Genomic DNA, 18,568 nt, shown 5'->3' with positions numbered 1-18,568 from the left:
AAGTACTGTAATGATAATTTGTAATAATCTTAATAAGAGTTTTATAATATGTCTTTCCAAAAAAAAGGCAGAAGACAGGTTTTATAGGTCAATTCCCATTAAACCAATGTCAGGGAATGAGAATTTCTGAGTCACAGGATTTGAGAGATGGAAGAAAACAGAAATATTAACTATACCAAGACCCTCAGAGTATGCCTGATCTAGGATTCCTGGAAAATGATCATGAACCCTGCTTCAATACCTTTAGGGAGAGGAAGAGTGCCTCTTCATGAAGGAATGGGCAGAGGAGATCAATGAACCACATGAATTCACACTAGGTCTTTAGCCTTTTGGAACTTTGATTTTCTCATCTGTAACAGATGGAACTGTTTTATAAGAACAGGTGGAAGTAGAAATAATGTGTGTAGAGCAATAGTTTAGCTCTTGGTTATCAATGAGTGTTATTCACTGCCTTTTTAATTAAAAAGGTCTTGCCTACATTGGAATGAAACCTGCTTCTTTGAAACTTAATTGGCAGTCTCAATTTAAACCTCTCAGGAAACAGGGAACCATTTTTTCTCTCTGTAAGGTATCACTTTCAATAGAGCTTCCTACGGTCTTCTTTTCTAAACCCACCCAATTCCCTCCACCGTTCCTTAGAACTAATCAATCACTCAAGACATACCTTTACAGAGTACCAACAAAATGAGGTCTAGACTAGTTGGGAGCACGTTAGGCAGGGTGTCTGCTTTCAAGGAGCCTAAAATGCAGTGTGGGTGCAATAGCGGCTAAATCAAACTACAAAGTATTATTATGGATAAGAAGGGGCAACTAAATATGATTGGAAACCGGAGAAGGCTTCATGGGAAGTGACATCTGAGTTGGGTATTCAAGAGCTGGAAGGATTTTGAAAGGCAGGAAGCTTATGCTGGGGGAACAGCTTAGACAAAAGTGTGGAGAAATGAAAAGTTATGAAATCTTTTAAGAAGGGTGTTATGGACTGAAATATGTCTCCCCAAAATTTAGTGGTGAAGCCCACTGTGGCTGTATTTGGAAACAGAACTTTCAGAACATAATTAAAGTTAAAGGGATCATAAGGGTGAGGCCTTCATCTGATAGGATTGGTGGCCTTATAAGAAGAGGAAGATCTCTCTCTCCTTCTTCCTCTACCCCAGTCCCCCTCACCATGTGATGACACAATGAGAAGGCAGCCACCTGCAAGCCAGGAAGAGAATCCTCACCAACAACAGCTCCCCGCCAGACCTTGATCTTGAACTTTCCAGCCTCCAGAACTGTGAGGAAGCAAATTTGCTGTTTTAGCTATGCGTCTGTGGTATTTGTTACAGCAATCTTAGCAGACTAATACAAAGGGCAACTACTAAGGAATATCAATGGCTAAAGACTGGAGAGGAGAATGAGTGGGTATATTGATCAACTGGCCAGAATGAGGAAAATAAATGGCCAGATTTTGGAGACAGAGAGACCAATGTTCAAAATCAGTTTTGCTGCTTTATTTGTTATGTGATGTTAGGCTAGTTACTCAAACTCTCTGAGCTCAAACCTCTTCTTTGTTATTGACAGAAAGAGATAATCTACATAAGGCACTATTCATGGTGTCTGGTATATGGAAGGTACTCTATAAATGTTCAGAATTATTATTATATTATTGTGATTATTGCTGATCACAAAACTGGTACTGAGGTAAGACATAAGAGTGATACAGGATATTCAATGATCAATTTATTTTTTAGAAATGTCCACAAGCTGAAAGATGGTAGCGTATTCTCTATTCTTAACATTCCTGGATGGCAACTGCCTCTCTCAGAATGCCAATAATAGAAATCTAATTCTCAAAAAAGAAATAATGTTTGCAGAAGAACAGCAGGAACTATGAGAGAAAATGAGCATGCAATTTTGGCATTCTTGTGGTCTAAGGAGATGGAATTTGACGCATGGCCAGATGGGTCCTTGATCTGTTTCCTGCTTTGCAAATTCCTGTGTATCTGTAATACCCAGCTCTAATGTCACCACCTCCATAAAGCCTTATCCACAACTACACAACAGCTTTGAACTAACAGACCAAAACAACTCCCCCACTCCTTCTATTTGTTCACCTACTTCTCTTAGTCTGTTTTCCCATTGGGCTGCAAACAGCTTGAAGACAGACCCAGATTATTTGTTTCTGTCCCCAGCACCTATGACAGTGCCTAATGCAGAGCTCAACAAATGCTTGTCAAATGACAAAATAGGGACAAAAAACAAATACTAAATTGAAAAAGTTCACAGAAACAGAAAGATGCTAACATAGGCCTGTGAACTCTCAAAAACATTACTTGAACTATATACATGCGAATGAAAGGCAGTTCTCCACACTGGCAACAAGACAAGGTATCATCAGGACAGGAGTTGTATCTATATGCTTTCCAGCCAACAGTCACATCAATGTCTTAGATGAGGACCAAATTAATGTGGACACAATGTCAGGAGATCATGAGTACGTTAAATGACAGCATCATACTATTTTCATGATAAATCAAACATGTTGAATTATAATAGGAATAATGTATAGTGAATAGTGAGACATAAGATATTAATAACACAAATATGAGAAAAGAATGATATAGGTATATGGCTAAAATTGTGAGAAACTCACAGGAGGTTTAGTTAACTAGAAGTTCATCATAAGTCAAGAATAAGATGATGCTACCCAGATGCTGAGAATTTTGGTTGTGGGGAAAAAAGTGCAAAACAAAGGCAGAGATGGTCCTGCTGCATCCTATATGGTCCAGGTCCCCCCAGCGTGCAGTGTGCTCACTCCAGGAGGCCACCTTTTATGGGGCAGGAACATGGAAAACAAATTAGGAGGAGAAATAATGAATGGCACCTGCTCAAAGCAAGGGATTACATGGCAATAATATCATAATGCTAACATACCACCACAGTCATACATGAACTCCCCCAATCCTCAGAGTAAACTCCTGAGGTCTAGGTGTCCACACACCAGGTCTTCCACCTAAGAACAGAAAAGACCCCACAGGGTCATTTGTCATTTTGTTCTAAAGTTCAAAGCAACACTGGAACAAATGAGAATACATCTGTGTAACAAGTTTCATAACAAGATTGTTGGGAATATTATATAATGACACTGATTTTGACTCTTGCTTCTTTTCAATGTACTTACAAATGTATCTAGTTGTAGTTTGGCTTTCTTTGCTAATCACAAATGAGGCTATAAGTCACTGCTTCAAATACTGCATACACACCTTTGAAGCTTTGAACTAACAGACCAAAACCAAAAAACCTTAAGTCATAGTCAATTTTGAAATGACCACACACAGCCGCTAAGCAAGGCAGAGCTCACGTTCTTTTAATCTCTCATTTATCTCTGTCTGTCTCAGAGTTAGGATGTATAATAATAGGAATTTCTGAATCCCCATCTTATACATGATAAAACCAGGGCCCAAGTAGGTTAAGTAATTTACTCAACAGTATAATAGTTCCTGAGTGCTAGAAGAGAAACCCAGGCCAATATGCCTGCAAAGTCCAAAGAAGAGACTTTCCAAGAAGGAGTAGTAGACATGGCAGAGAGAGGGAGAATGAAGACCAGTTGGCTTGGTTTGAGAAAGACCATCCAAACATTAAGACTTCTCAAAGAGAAGAATAAGTTAGCCTTGTGTGATGTTGCTAAAGAAAGTATTAATGTAGAAGCTTTCTAATCAGAAAGAAAGCATTAATGTAGAAGGTTAATACAGAGGACTTACGAGACTTTTGGAAGAAGAGAGTCACGTATCAGCTGGAAGGCTGGATTATATAATCTCTAAGAGTCATTCAGGTTGGAGGTATCTCTGAGTCTAGGTTGTGGAAAAGCAGTTGACTCTGGCAATAGATTAATTTCCTGCCTTCTCTAGGGCTAGAAATATTGCTCAACTTGACCCAGACTTTGGAAAGGAAGTGTTTACTTATAATATTTTCAAGGAACTAAAAGGGATTCCATTAAATTGGTGAAGGGAATCCTTTTCTAAGCATGATACCAGGGTAAAAAATCATAAGAAAAAGATTGACTTATTTCATTTCATAAAAATGAAAGTTTTCTATGTTATAAAAACACACGTCATAAGCAAAGTTGGATGTTAAACTGATTTTTTAAATGCAGATTTCAAATAAGTAAGAAAATATAAATATAAGTTGTAGTAGAATAGAGGAAGAAAAGAAGAAATACTCATCAGAGAAAAAATAATGGCTGTTAAGGGCAAAAAAATTCAGTCTTAGTTATCAAAGACATGGAAGCTAAAACAACAACAGCATGCCATTGTTGTTTTTATTTTTTAATTTTTTATTAACATATAATGTGTTATTTGCTTCAGGGGTACGGGTCTGTGAATCATCTGTCTTACACAAATCACAGTACTCGCTATAGCATATACCCTCCCCAATGTCCATCACTCAGCCACCCCATCCTTCCCACCCCCTCTTCACTCCGGCAACCCTCAGTGTGTTAGTCCTGAGGTTAAGAGTCTCTTATGCTTTGTCTCCCTCTCTGGTTTCATTCTGTTTCATTTTTTTCTCTCTTCCCCCATGATCCTCTGCCTTATTGTTGCTTTTAAAACAGACAATGACTGAAGCACCTGGATGGCTCAGTCGGTTAAACGTCTGACTTTGGTCCAGATCATGATCCCAGGGTCTGCCTCGCCCTGCCCATGTTTGTGTTCTCTCTCTCTCTCAAATAAATAAATAAAATCTTTAATAAACAAATAAAACAGAAAATGCCTAAGAAAATGACAATATCTATTGTTGGTGAAGGGAAACAGAATGTTGCACTCTCCTGCCCTATTGCTAGGGACTGTAAATATGCAAACAGGTTTATGATAACACCATGAAGCCAGGTACTGCTTGTCCTGGGCCCTTTAAAGCAATTTTCATCACAGTATTATTTATAACAACAAAACCTGGAATAATTCTAACTTTTTCAACTACAGAGGATAGGTTAAATAAGTTAAGAAATTCCCCTATAATGGAACATATTTAATAAGGCCAATAAAACTGATGTCATTAAAAATATTTAATGACACAGAAAGAGGCTGGTGATGTTGCAAAAAGACAAATAACACTAAACAACAGAGAATGCCCCAATATGGCTCCTTTTTGGTAAATATAAATATAAACACCTGTGCATAAGAAAAGATGGAAAGAAGGGACATGTTAGCAGGGACTATATAATTCTGGTTTCATTGCTTTTTCTAAGTTTTCTACAACAAATACATTGAGCTTCTAAAAGTACTTTTAAATTTAGATTTTTTATTTTTTTAAAGATTTGTTTATTTGACAGACAGAGATCACAAGTAGACAGAGAGGTAGGCAGTGGGGGGAGGGGGAGCAGGGAAGCCAGAGAGTCCAATGCGTGGCTCGATCCCAGGACTCTGGGATCATGACCTGAGCCAAAGGCAGAGGCTTTAACCCACTGAGCCACCCAGGCGCCCCTTAAATCTAGATTATTTTTTAGAGAGAGTGTGAGGTGAGCATTACCCCGGAGTGCAGAGGCGGGTGTGTTGTGGGGAGGCAGGGAGGTGCAGAGGGAGAGGGAGAGAGAGAGAATCCCAAGCAGGTTCCATGCCCAACACGGGCTCCATCTCATGACCCAGAGATCATGATCTGAGTCAAAATCAAGAGCAAGACGCTTAACCAACTCAGCCACCCAGGGCCCCCAAATCTAGATATTTTTTAAAGAAGAGAAAGTTTTGAGGAAAATATCAAAAGAGCTGAGCTGCTGAACCCAACTTCCTGACTGAAGTCTCCTGGAGACTTTAGTTTTCCTGAAACAAGAGTTGATGAGGCCACTTCAACTGACCCTGGGGAAAAGGAGCCAAAGCTGTTTAGGTGGATTCTTAAGTGGTCTTTCAAGAGTTTCCCAAGCCTTTCCCAAATCTCTCTCTTAGCAAGATAAGTAGTGGGTTTGTGCAGCATGGGAGGGATGGGCGACAGCAGGTGACCCTGAGTCCATACAGGACCCCTGTGTCATCAGCACTAAATGGCACTCACTTCAAGGCCAGCACCTCAAGGTCTGCCCAGGATTTACCTGGGATCCCGGCCCAAAGTTTGATGAGATTGTCATGATTGGCCTGATTGCCACTGGGAATCTTTAGCACAGAGATGCCCATCACCAGCAGGAAGCCTTCCTCGGAACTCCTGTCTTCCTTCTCCCAGCTCCCCGGCCCAAACATTCCCATCTACCCGAACAAACTTTATTATAAAGTAAAGAAACAAGACCAAAACATCCAGAAATTAAAAACCACAGTATCAACAGCAACAGAAAGTCAAAGTCTCTAAAAACACACACTACTAAGATTTCACCCCCTGTTTTTCTAGTTCTTGGGATGCACCTGCATGGTCAGGAGATGGAGAGGATTTCTGATCACCTAGCAGTTGTCGATGTAAAGACAAAGACTAGAAAAGCATATGCAGATCGAGTCTACAGCTCAGAGGGCATCCCCTTATCAGATCCGGATGTAGCACTGCTCTCCACAGACACCAGTACTCCTCCATGACAAGTGAGAGCCTTGCAGTTCCGATGCGTCTAGTGACGGGCCCAAGGTCCCCTTACCGGTTAGCAACCTTGTGGGCCAGGGTTCTGCCTCAGGTTAGGGGCAGTGGCACTAAAACACAGTTTCAGCACGGACCTGGTCATACCCACCTGGGTAGCCCTCTGAGGAATGTGGTACCAAGAAGAGTATCAGAGAAGCTTCTCGGTGTGTCTATTTTATGGATTTGGGGTTTTCTTATTTTTGTTTCATTTAGGCAAAATTCACATAAAATTCACATAACATGAAATGAGCTACTTTCAAGTGAAGAAATAATTCAGTGGCATTGAGGACATTCACAATATTATGTAAACACCACTTCTATCCAGCCCCAAAACAAGTCTGTCACCCCAAAATGAAACCCCATAACCATTAAGCAGTTGCTGCCTATTCCCCTCCACACCAGTGCCTGGCAAACTCTACTCTCTGTCTCTCTATACATTTAACTATTATGAATATCTTTTAGATGGGACTTTCTGTATCTGGCTTCCTTCACTCAGCAGAACATTTTTGAGGTTTATCCACATTGCAGCATGTTCCTTTTTATGGCTGAGTAACATTCCATTGTATGTACATATTACATATCACAATGTATCTACCAATTCTAAAGGACATTTGGGCTATTTCTGCCTCCTGGCTATTATACAGCGCGCTTCTAGGAACATGTATGTCCATGAAATTGTTTGAGTACCTGTTTTCAATCCTTTGTGGGTATACATGAGTTTTCTTATTTCCTTAATGTATTTTTATTTTACCTGACTATAAGAATATAGGATATTTATTGAAGAAAATAGAGAAATTGGCGGGAAAATGCAAATTTTAAAAAATCACTTAATTGTGATTAAGAATATCCTCTTCCAGAAAAGACAGTCTAAAAATGATAACACTAAAAAGCTTACAACCCTGTTCTTCCTTTCCTCCCTATACACATGGATTATGAACTAGGTAATCAATGAGAGGATGGACTTTGTAGTCATAAAAGCCTGGATTTGAATCCTGGCTCTGCCATTTACTAGCTGAGTCACTTCGCCTCTATAAGCTTATTGTCCCAGCTATAAAGTAGACACGATAGGACCTATTTCACAGGGTTTTTATAGCACATTAAATGGAATGATGTTGTGATTAAAGTGTCTAGTACAGTCCCTGGGATAAAACAGGCATTCAGGCTGCAATAGTTGTAATAGTACTTCCCACACAGAGATTTGCTAACTATACTATAACGTGAAGTTTGTAAGAGAGGAATTCTGTGTTTTTACCATTGTATCTTTAGTGCAGTGCCCAGCACATAGTTGGCACTCAATAAATATTTGTTGAGCGAATGAGTGAACATAAATGTCAGAGAAAAGAACTGAAATGAGAGATCTGGGCAAGAGCCCTGGGAAAACACAGCTTTCTGAGTTCAGAAGATAGGTGACGACCAACAGAACATTTTTACAAGGCGTCTTGAATTCGGTACAAGCATATTCCAGTGGCTGGTGTTGGTCAAGTCCGACTTAGGGCTCACGTAAAACGGAATCATATGCAGATAAAGGTCAGAAAATAAGTTCATCTTCAGTGCAGTAACAGGGGCAGAGCTAGGAGCCCTCGGAGGCATGTGGTGAGTTGAACTTCCTAAGCTGCTGGGCCGGCTGAGTCTCAGGGCTTTTTTTCAAAGCAAATGAAGCATTTGATGGAATAAACCCAGGCAAAGAGATATTTAAGCATGGGGCCTTGACAGGAACTGCCCTGAAGTAATATCGCTTGGAACTAAAGAGATGATTAGTGAGCTTCTCATGGCCCTACAGGAAATCTTGCCTGGCACAGGAGTGCAAAATTTTCCAACCTTGTCTAAAAACAGTTTCCCCACACTCCGCTGCCTCATAATGATGTCTGTAATGGGTTGCAGAGCTCACTGCCCATGGGAGGCCTCGCCGCCTTCCTCCTGTTGTGGGGTCCGTATCCCAATAAGGGACTTGTCCTGTTTGGAGACTAACTTCTCCTACAAGCTCAGGAGGGTTAAAAAACGGTGTTGTAGGCATGGAAGTTCCCAGGAGACCGGCCAAGAAAATGAAGGGCTGACCCTACCTCAGGTGGCAATTAGTAGGGCCTAGCCAGGAAGGATGTGAGAATTCTTTGTTGCAGGGTAACAGGCTGTCTTCATACAGGTATGTTTTCATACCTCTCCTTTAAATCGCCTGTCCCTGCTAAAATTAGATGATTTTTAGTATATGTGTGTGTGTGAAATCATTATTGAAAGTCTCTCTCTTCCACTAAACTGTAGACTGTTTCTGTCTTGTTCATTACTACATATTCAGCCCTGAGTAGAGGCTTTGTCCACTATGGGCACTCAGGAATGAATCTAAGGCATTTTATTAAAAAAAAAAAAAATCATTATTTATTTATTTATTTATTTATTTATTTATTTATTTTTGAGAGAGCATATGTGCTTACAAAGGGTGAGGCAGAGGGAGAGAGAATCTTTTTTTTTTTTTTTTTTTTTTTAAAGATTTTATTTATTTATTTATTTGACAGAGAGAGAGAGAGAGCACAAGTAGACAGAGAGGCAGGCAGAGAGAGGGGGAAGCAGGCTCACTGCCGAGCAGAGAACCCGATGCGGGGCTCGATCCCAGGACCCTGAGATCATGACCTGAGCCGAAGGCAGAGGCTTAACCCACTGAGCCACCCAGGTGCCCCGAGGGAGAGAGAATCTTAAGCAGTTTCCACACTCCGTGAGGAGTCCAACACAGGGTTCACTTGTTTAATTTTTGTATATATATACATATTTTTGAAAAGACTTTATTTATTTATTTGACAGACAGAGATCACAAGTAGGCAGAGAGGCAGGCAGAGAGAGAGGAGGAAGCAGGCTCCCCGCTGAGCAGAGAGCCCGACGCGGGACTCTATCCCAGGACCCTGGGATCATGACCTGAGCCAAAGGCAGAGGCTTTAACCCACTGAGCCACCCAGGTGCCCCTTTGTATATATTTTTTATATATTTAAATATATATATAAAAATATATTTATATATTTTGTGTGTATTTAAACGCCTATATTAGAGTCGGAGCTACCCGGATACATAAATAAGACATAATTCCTGATCCTGGCAAGCTGTTCTGCTGCCTTCATTCTTCATAATGCTCCTCCTCTTTGGTCTTCCTGCTAGAATGGAAGATCCACGAGGGGTTCGCTTAACATGAAGAAGATGCTTCATGAATATGTCTTGCATGGGGAAGAGGTAAGGGAAGGAGGGGAAAAACGTACATGAAAATAAGCATCCCCTAGGAATGTGGGGAGGCTCATCCACTTCCCCACTTCCCCCATAAAGTAAGTCATGGTTACCTATGGCATCAGGAAAGTGTTCTTGGAAGAGGTGAGGTCTGAACTGGGTCTGTAAGAATAACAAAAGGTTGAGAAGGGTCCTCACATCATAGCAAACACCCAGGTTTACACAGAGGCCTGGAATAAGGTGGGAGGCAATGAGCAGTTTGGTTCTAGAGCACAGCAAGCAGGAAAAGAGGGGCCAGATCAGTGGGAGCTGAGGCAGGAGCCGGATGGCAAAGCACTTTGTAGGATCTCTCTTCTCCTGCCCTTAGCCAAAGGACCTCTAAGTCCAAAAGTCCCTGTGAGTCTTTGAGCAAAGCTTGAGCAAAGCTTGACCAAAGCCACAGGTCCAGGACCAGAAAGACCTACTATGATCTCTAGGAGCAGGACCTCAGAGCGCAAAGTTCTAGAAGCACCTTAAGGCCAAACTCCAAAGCCATTTCCAAAGTGGGTGAACAGAAGGCTCCTTCAGAAGGGAAGTTTAAATCCAAACCAAAAGACATGCAGGAATGGAAAAGGATGGCCTGAGCAAATCGAGAAACTCTCTGCTGCCTCCTGATTATTTATGCCTCCAAGATGGTGCCTGGTCTTAGCCAGCAACTACTGAAAATGGTTCCAAGGGAGTAAGGAATATGAGACCCAAGAGAGGAGGTCAATAAATCTCTATCCTGATTCTAAATGGTAAAAACAGGAGCATAAACATTTCCAAGCTTGTCTGATCACTCCTCAGTCTCGCCTGGGCGGTGGTTGCTGGGAGCGGGGAGCCCGTGCTCCTCACACAGCCAAGCTGGACTTTTGTGGAACACCCTAGGGACTCATCCCTTTAAGCTGAACACCCTACTGACAACAGCCCATGGAGGAGGAGACCAGAGGGCTGATGGGAGGGACTGGTGTCAGAAGCTGGAGCTGTGAAGACCACTGAGTGGTGAGGTTGGCCCTCTGTTCCTATGGTGGGGCCCACTAACAAGCCCCTCTCTTCTGAGCGGGTTTTGAAGAGGCAAGATTGAACCGTCCAGGGGCATCTTCCTGTACTTTATGACAGAATTCCATAGGACTCCTCTTGGAGTTTCCTTCCCTAAAACGCATTGACTTACCAAGTAAAGAGGATTAACAAGAGTTCTAGAGAGCACAGCTTGGTTGAAGGGGAACTGATGTCCATGTCACATGCTTCCAGGCTGGGTTCTAGGCCAACGAACTGGGGACTTGTCAATTAGCAAAGGCTAAAGCAGACACAGCCGGGCTAGCAGAACTCCCCTGCTCTCCTATCAAGAAAGTACTCTCACTGCTTCCAGGACGAGGGAAGATTTTTTTTTTTTTTTTAAGATTTTTCAGGGGTGCCTGGGTGGCTCAGTGGGTTAAGATTTTTTAAATATTTATTCGACAAGAGAGAAAGCACAAGCAGGGGGAACAGCAGAGGGAGAGGGAGAAGTAGGCTCCCCCCCCCGAGCAAGGAGCTAATTGGGGGCTCCATCCCAGGACCCCGAGTTCTTGACCTGAGCCAAGGGCAGATGCTCAACCAACTGAGCCACCCAGGTGCCCTGAGACTAGATTTTTTTTTTTTTAATTGTTGTAAAGGAAAAGGAAACTAACAGTGGAGACTAACTTTGGCTGGTCAGGAAAAACTTAATTTGCATGGTTGACAACTGCGCCAATATCTGAAGAGGGAAAGAGGATTCTGGGTAGAAAGAATGGCCAATCAAATGCCCCTCAATCAAATGCCCCTGGACAAGAAAAGAGCTTGGCTTGCTGGAGGAACCTCAAGGAAGTGAGTGTATGTGGTGCAGGGCCAGCTCGGGAGCCCAGTGCAAGGCAGGCTTTGAGAGAGAGGGGCAATGTTGGATCACAGGACCCTGTTTGAATGTGCGCAACTATAGCCCCAAAGCTGTGATTCCTGCATGGATCTGTGATTCTGCCGCTGTCCTTTATGTCACCGTTATTAAATTATAACCCCTTGTGCCTCAGATCTCTTTTTATCTTTTTTAAAAGATTTTATCTATCTATTTGAGAGAGGGAGAGCAGGAAAGAGAGAGTAAGCAGGAGGAAGGAGCAGAGAGAGTGGGAGAAGCAGAATCCCTCCCACTGAGCCTGATGCGGGACTCAATCCCAGGACCCTGAGATCATGACCTGAGCCAAGAGGCAGATTTTTAACCAACTGAGTCACCCAGGCGTTCACTGCTTCAGATTTCTAACCTGTGAAGTTTTGCTCTACAAAAACCTTATTAGTCAAAATATTGCCTTTTGTAAGAGCTAATGATCAGATTATAATCAGTAATGATAATCCCTTACACTTAGATATTTTAAAGCATTATATACAGACATGGAATTTGTTTTAGAAAAATTTTTCATACAAAGTAGGTCTTGGAATTTTAAAACCAGAATGGGAATGAGAACATCACCTCATGGTCTGAGGAGGAAACATTGGTTAGCAGATTTCCCTCAGATTCTAGCTGTTGTTCCATTAGAGCAGCACCTTTGAAAAGAAATATAACAGAAACGACACACGCAAGCATCATGTGTAATTTTAAATTGGCCAGTAGTGACATTAAAAAGCATTAGGTAAAATCAATTTTATGATATATTTCACTTAATTCAAAACATGAAAATGATCATTTCAACAGGCAGTCAATATGAAAATTATTAATGAAGCTATTTTAAGTTCTTTTATTATATCAGGCCTTTGAAATCCAGAAGTGTTTTACAGTTACGCTACATCTCATTTTTGACTGGCCACGTTGCAAGTGTTCCATAGCCACAGGAGGCTAGTGGCTACTGCACTAGACCATTCAACACCAGACGCTCATAATGAAGAAGGCAGCCAGAACAAGGACTGATACCTCCCTCTTTACAGATGAGAACACTGAGGCCCAGAACCTAACTAACAAATCATGGACCTGGTGGTGGAGTTGAGTTAGGATTAGAATCTATATTCCTTGTCAAGTGCTCTTTCTCAAATCATACTTCCCTCCCCTTGAGAATAAGAAGGAAGAATGGGAACCATAAGAACTACCAGAAACAAGTACCCATCTGTACTGGACACTGGACAGGGGCTTCATACTTTATTTAACTCTTACAGAGACCTTGTGGAGTTGATGTCACTTCTCCCATTCTCCATGAGGCTACTGAGGCTCCAAGAGCTTCTATTGTTGACAGTGGCAAGATGGCATCTGTCCTTGGAAGAAAATGCTACTACCTGTATGAGGAAGATGTTGCTTGAGGCTGTAGGGGCCAAGGGCCAGCTGCCCCAGAATGGGCCACTTTAGTATGAGTGTTATTTTGAGTTAAAGGTGATCAAAACCCAGCAGAAATAGGAAAAGCTCTTTCCCTGCTTCTCAACTGCCTAAACTCAACATTGGAAAGGAGAGCCTGCAACTGGAAGAGAACTACAAACAGAAACTCCGTTTACCTAAGAAGCTTATCTGCATAATAGGGCAACCTTGTCTCCTTTCTTGGTCTTACACAAGAGCCTTCCTCCCCTTTGTATTCTCAGGCCCTACCTCTCTCCTTAGATAAGTTTCATAATGCTTCATTGTTTTTGGAATCTCATGTTGGTGTGGATTCCCCATAAATATGCATACGAAATCTGATTTTCTCCTGTTATTCTGTCTCATGTAAATTTGATTCTAAGACCAGCTAGAAGGACCTCGAAGGGCAGAGGAAGGTCAACACCTTCTGAGTTGGGGCAGTCTTAAACATCACAGGGCTACCCCAGGAATTCCACCAGGAATTCCTCCAACCAGCTACATGGGACACTGAATGGATAAGCTCTCAATGACCCCAGTCCCAGGAAGACTGCTCTTCAGTCCTTCCTTATGTAGCTCCTTCCCCTACTGCCACTGCTCCAAATCCATACAACCAGAAGTAAAGAAAAGGATCCAGCTACCCCATGCGGGCCAAGTGTGAACTAAGCTCCAAGCTACAGGCCAGTCAATATCATTTAAATAGACTTCTTAAGTGCCAAGGACAAATCCAGTGACAGAGAAAAGGGGACAAGAGAAAGCAATCATTCCTGAACCAGAGACCCTGTCACAGTTCTTAACAGTCAAGCTTTCAGGGAAAAGGTGGGCTAAGGGACTGAGGCCAGCATGTAACTGTCTGTTATGACCATGCAACCAGATGTCCTTGCCACAACACTCAAGTGTGGCCCATAGATGTGTTTGTTGGCCAGGAAAAGTCTTAGGTGATAGATTCAAATGCTCCCACACCAGAGGTGAGTAAAAGGAAGGTCAGAGTCATAGTAACTCCAGAGCTCATGCTCATAAGAACCACACCATACACTTCCCTACTATGTGTAAAGCTCTAAGCAAGTAGAGAAAACCAGGTCTCCCTTTAAAAAAGCAAGGCAGGGCAAAAATACCCCCAAATCTAGTCTGTCAGCACAGAGAATTATTTGAAGTTGGAAGCAAGCCTCAGTATTTTTTTAAGTAGGAGGCTCCCTCCCTTTCTGCTACCTACGGGTGCAATTTCCAGTCCTTTCTCCAAAAGAAACATTTGGCTTTCTACAGAGAACCTCTGAGACTTCATGTGACTGAAAATGGAAGAAGGCGAAAGAGGCCCTCATCACACCCCATCCCCAAACCCCAATGGGGAAGCTGAGGTTGGGCCCCTGTAGATCCATTTATTTTAGAAGGTACTTGGTTCTGAAGCATTTGTTTCAGAAATTACCCCCATGTCCCATCAATAGTAGCTTTCAACGGCTCTCCCCGGCCCTTCCCGGGTGGCCTTGTCTCTTTTCAATTTCATTTCCTGTTGGAAAGGATAAACAGGTAACTGTTTAATGCCACTGACTGGACTCATTTAACAGAAAAAACAGGACCTGAGTGAGGCTGGGGAACCAGGGTGGGGTTGATGGGTGGACCGGAGCAGCTGGGTGAAGAGAAAGGCATCACAGAACACCAATGGCGGGGCTTATTCTACTGCTCCTGCTTGTGACGGAATGTCGCCCCTCGGAGGTTGGTCTAGGAACACACATGTAATCAGCTGCCATGTTAGACATGGATCCCTAGACTTGGCCTGGAGGCCTTGGTGGGATCCTGGCACTGCCACTCCCTACTGGTGCCCTTCCGTCAACTCCTTCAAGCCTGATGAGCCTCGGTAGCCGGTCTGTTCTCCCATACAAGGTGCTATGAATTTGAACGATGCATGCAACGTGCTTAGCCAGTGCCTCGCACATAGTAGGTATTCGCTTTCAGCAGCTGAGAACCAGCATAGGAACCCAAACAATGTAGCGCCATGTTTCCTATTACATGCCAGACACTGTTGGGCAATAAGAGCACGCTTATAGATGACAGAGTCCCTGGCTTTAAAACAGGCAGGCACGAAACAGATAATTTCAATACAGCATGGTAAGGATCCTAATCAGGATAGATATGGGGTGATGTGTACCCCACATATGAAGTGTCTAGGGGCACTGTTAATGGCATGGTCAATGGGACTGATAAAAGGACTCATTCATTGTCTCTCTCCAGAATGCAAGGTCCAGCAAAGCAGGAACGCTGCCTGTCGTATTCAGCTCTGTACCCATTAGGAGCAATAAGGGAATGCTTGAGGCGGTCTTAAGTAAAGAAGGAATTAGCCAGGAGGAGAATGAGGTTAAAGGCAATCCAGTCAGAAGGAACAAAAGTGCAGAGACTAGAAACAGAGCGATACATTTAGGGAATTAGAGGCAGGTTGTTGAAACATATGAAGTATAAAGTACGGGGGAAGGGATGAGGTGAGAGGAGTCAGCGTGAGGGTAAGACCATGGAGAACCTTGCTTATCAAGATGAGTGTGGTGCTGGTGTGGGTGAACACACAGGTGTGGAGGGCCAGGATGGAAAAGCTGCGGACACGGGCTGATTGAACAGGATCTAAAATCTCGAAAATATGCTTTCCCTACATGCCTGCCAAAGTACCTATGACTTTTTTTTTTTAACAATAAACCCCAAAGTAATAATCATATTAACCAAAAACAGCTGTTACTTCTTATTCTCCAATTAGTTTATCAGATTTGCGAGCCAGGTCAATTTTCCCAACAACCAGATGAGGTAATTACTTTTGTTATCTCATCTTACAAGAGAGGAGACCAAAGCACAGATCGGTTGAGTGGCTTGCCCAAAGTCACACAGAATGTAGGCAGTAGATACAGGATTCAAACTTAGTCACCTGGGCCCCAGAGTTCATTCTCTTAACCACCATGTTTTCTCAAACCTACCTTCATTTCATCATTTCTGTCTTCAGCTGAATGCATCTACTGTTTGACCCGTTTGATGAGCTTTTAATTTCAATAGCTCTATTTTTCAGTTCTAGAATTTCTACTTGGTTCTTTTAAAATCTTCTTTTTTTATCATATAGTCCTGTACTTGACCTAAGGTTTCCATTTCCTCTTCACCATGAGACATTTTATTTATTTATTCTTCCCATGAAACATTTTAAACATATATTCTTTCTCAAATCGGTCTATTGTCTTTAGTTTCAAAGGCCTGAGCTCCTGTGTTTGGTCTACCGATTCTTGTTAACTGGGTTTCTTTTATTCCTCTCTTGCACGTATTATACTTTCTAAAAGTGCACTTAACCTCAGTAGGAATCTGCTGTTGTTATTTAGTGGTTATGATTTTTTTTTAAATTTCATTTTTGGTGGGAGCGCCATAGGCACTGGGATGTCGAGACATTTTGTGAGCTGGTTTTAGGTTGTCCCCAGTCAGGGTCTCAGAGTTTAATCAATTCCAGACCAAGTTTTTACATTTGCTTCTCAGTTTGTAGCTTGTGTATGACATGAGAAGAACTCCAACCCCCAAGCCCCATGTAACACAGGTTGGGGTTTGTATTTCCCCTGGGTGACCCCAACAACCCAGGGTCGTTCATAGACTTCCACACCACACCCTCAGTAGAACTGGCCTTTCCTGCTCGGTTCAGTCATCCCTCACTGACAGCCTAAGCAATGAATTTGTTTCTTATGGCCTCAGTTCTCATCTCCATGGGATATTGAAACTGTAGCCCCAGAGAACCATACACATTTCCCATATTTTTATAAAACCTTTTATTTAATTCCTTCTTGCTGATCATCACTCTACCTACCATGGAGCTTTCTCTTCTGGCACCTAGAGATTTCTCCTTTTTGGGTACCAGCCTGTCAGTGAATTTTTTTCATTGTATCCTTCCACCAGCATCTCTGTATAATTAGGGGGGAACGTCCCTTGACTGCCCACATTTAGATATCAATCTTTCCCACTTGTGTTCAGGGAGGACGGAGACCTTTGTCTAATTCATCTTTCAATACTAATTTTTCAGACGGTGCCCAGACCAGAGTAGGAAGCAAAAAAGATCTGATCAATGAATGAAAGAATTAATCAGCTTTCTTTCTCATTCTAATGGGAATGAAAGGCCATATACTAATTTTCTTCTAGAGAAATATAACACCAAGAATCTCTGGAAAGCTATCCATGCCCTCTGGAAGGCCAAATTGAACAAACAAAAAGCTGGGGGCCTGTCTTAGACCAGCTTTTTAGCAAGTAGGTTCATAGCTATCGACACTACTTTTTTCTTGAAGGGCACCCACTGCTAATTACCGTGCTGGTCTGGTAGAAATTCAAAGCCTGGCAGCCTCACCCCGTGACTGCATGTAACTGATGTCCTTTTATAGCCATAACCGAAACCTGATCAAAACATGTAGTGTACAATGATATCATTTTTACTGCTGGTGCCATAAGGAGCTTGCCAATTATGTTCACATTCTTGAAAGCACCTAGCAAAGTGCTTGTCACAGAATGGGCACTGAGCAGACATTTAGCGGGCTTTACGTCTTCTTTCACATTAAAAAAAAATTTAATAAATATTTGTTGAAAATCCACTGCCTCCTAGGCATGGTGCCTGGTGCTGGACATGGAGAGAATAACATACAGTCCCTGTTTTCATCCTAAGTTACAAAAAGAATGTCCAAAATAAAATTGACAAGAGAAAATGATTCTAAATGCCCTCTCATTTAAGGTGAAAAGATATCTCACATCATCCCACCACCCTAAAATGCCTAACAAAGTATAACCACCAACATAACCTTGCCTATTACTGTTTTATAAGCTTTTCTCGCTTCAGGGAGAAAATACAACTCCCAGGGAACACATAGGCTGACAAAAAGAGCTGATGATCAAAGTTGTCTGACACATGGGACAATGACTTTTGAGCTTTTGTCACTATAATCCCAGAACCTAGAATCATACCTGAACTAAAGCAGAAACTCAGTAAGTTTGTTGAATGTATTTGCACATATAGATACAGATGTGCCCATCCATGTATATGTCCTGAGATAAGTTGTGATTCATTATTCCACACATACTGATTGAGGATTTCCTATGAACAAGAGTCTGTCCTAGACTTGGTGATGGAGACAAAGACAAAGACCAAGGACAAAACAGAAATCCTACTTAAAAGGAACTTTCAAGCTTCAGAATGAGATAGACAGGTATATAAATCACCGTGCTATAACATAGAAAATGCAAAGAGAAGCAGAGGAAAGGGCTATGGAAGTTCCAAAGAAGGAATGGTCACTTCCTGCTGAGGGATTAGATAAGACTGTGGCTAATAATTTGTTCTTGGTCTTGAAGAATAAGTAATTTGTGGCACGCAGAAGGGAGAGAATGGTTAGTGGCAAAGAAAAAAGGGGTGATTCAGTTGGAAAGAACAGCTTAGGCAAAAGCTAGGGAAAGAAAAGCACAGGGTAAATAAGAAATAGAAATGTCACT

General features: G+C 42.1%; 1 protein-coding gene across 2 annotated transcripts in view; it reads right to left on the bottom strand.

Moving 5' to 3' along the window:
• The window catches only part of ROR1 (receptor tyrosine kinase like orphan receptor 1), a 402,684-nt gene that overhangs the window by 155,384 nt on the left and 228,732 nt on the right, over positions 1–18,568 (bottom strand). The window lies entirely within an intron of this gene.

This window comes from Lontra canadensis, unplaced genomic scaffold, assembly GCF_010015895.1.
Source record: "Lontra canadensis isolate GAN:19392208 unplaced genomic scaffold, GSC_riverotter_1.0 scaffold158, whole genome shotgun sequence".
Lineage (NCBI taxonomy): Eukaryota > Metazoa > Chordata > Mammalia > Carnivora > Mustelidae > Lontra > Lontra canadensis.
The sequence above is the reverse complement of the archived record's forward strand: the minus strand, read 5'-3'. Positions and strand labels throughout refer to the sequence as shown.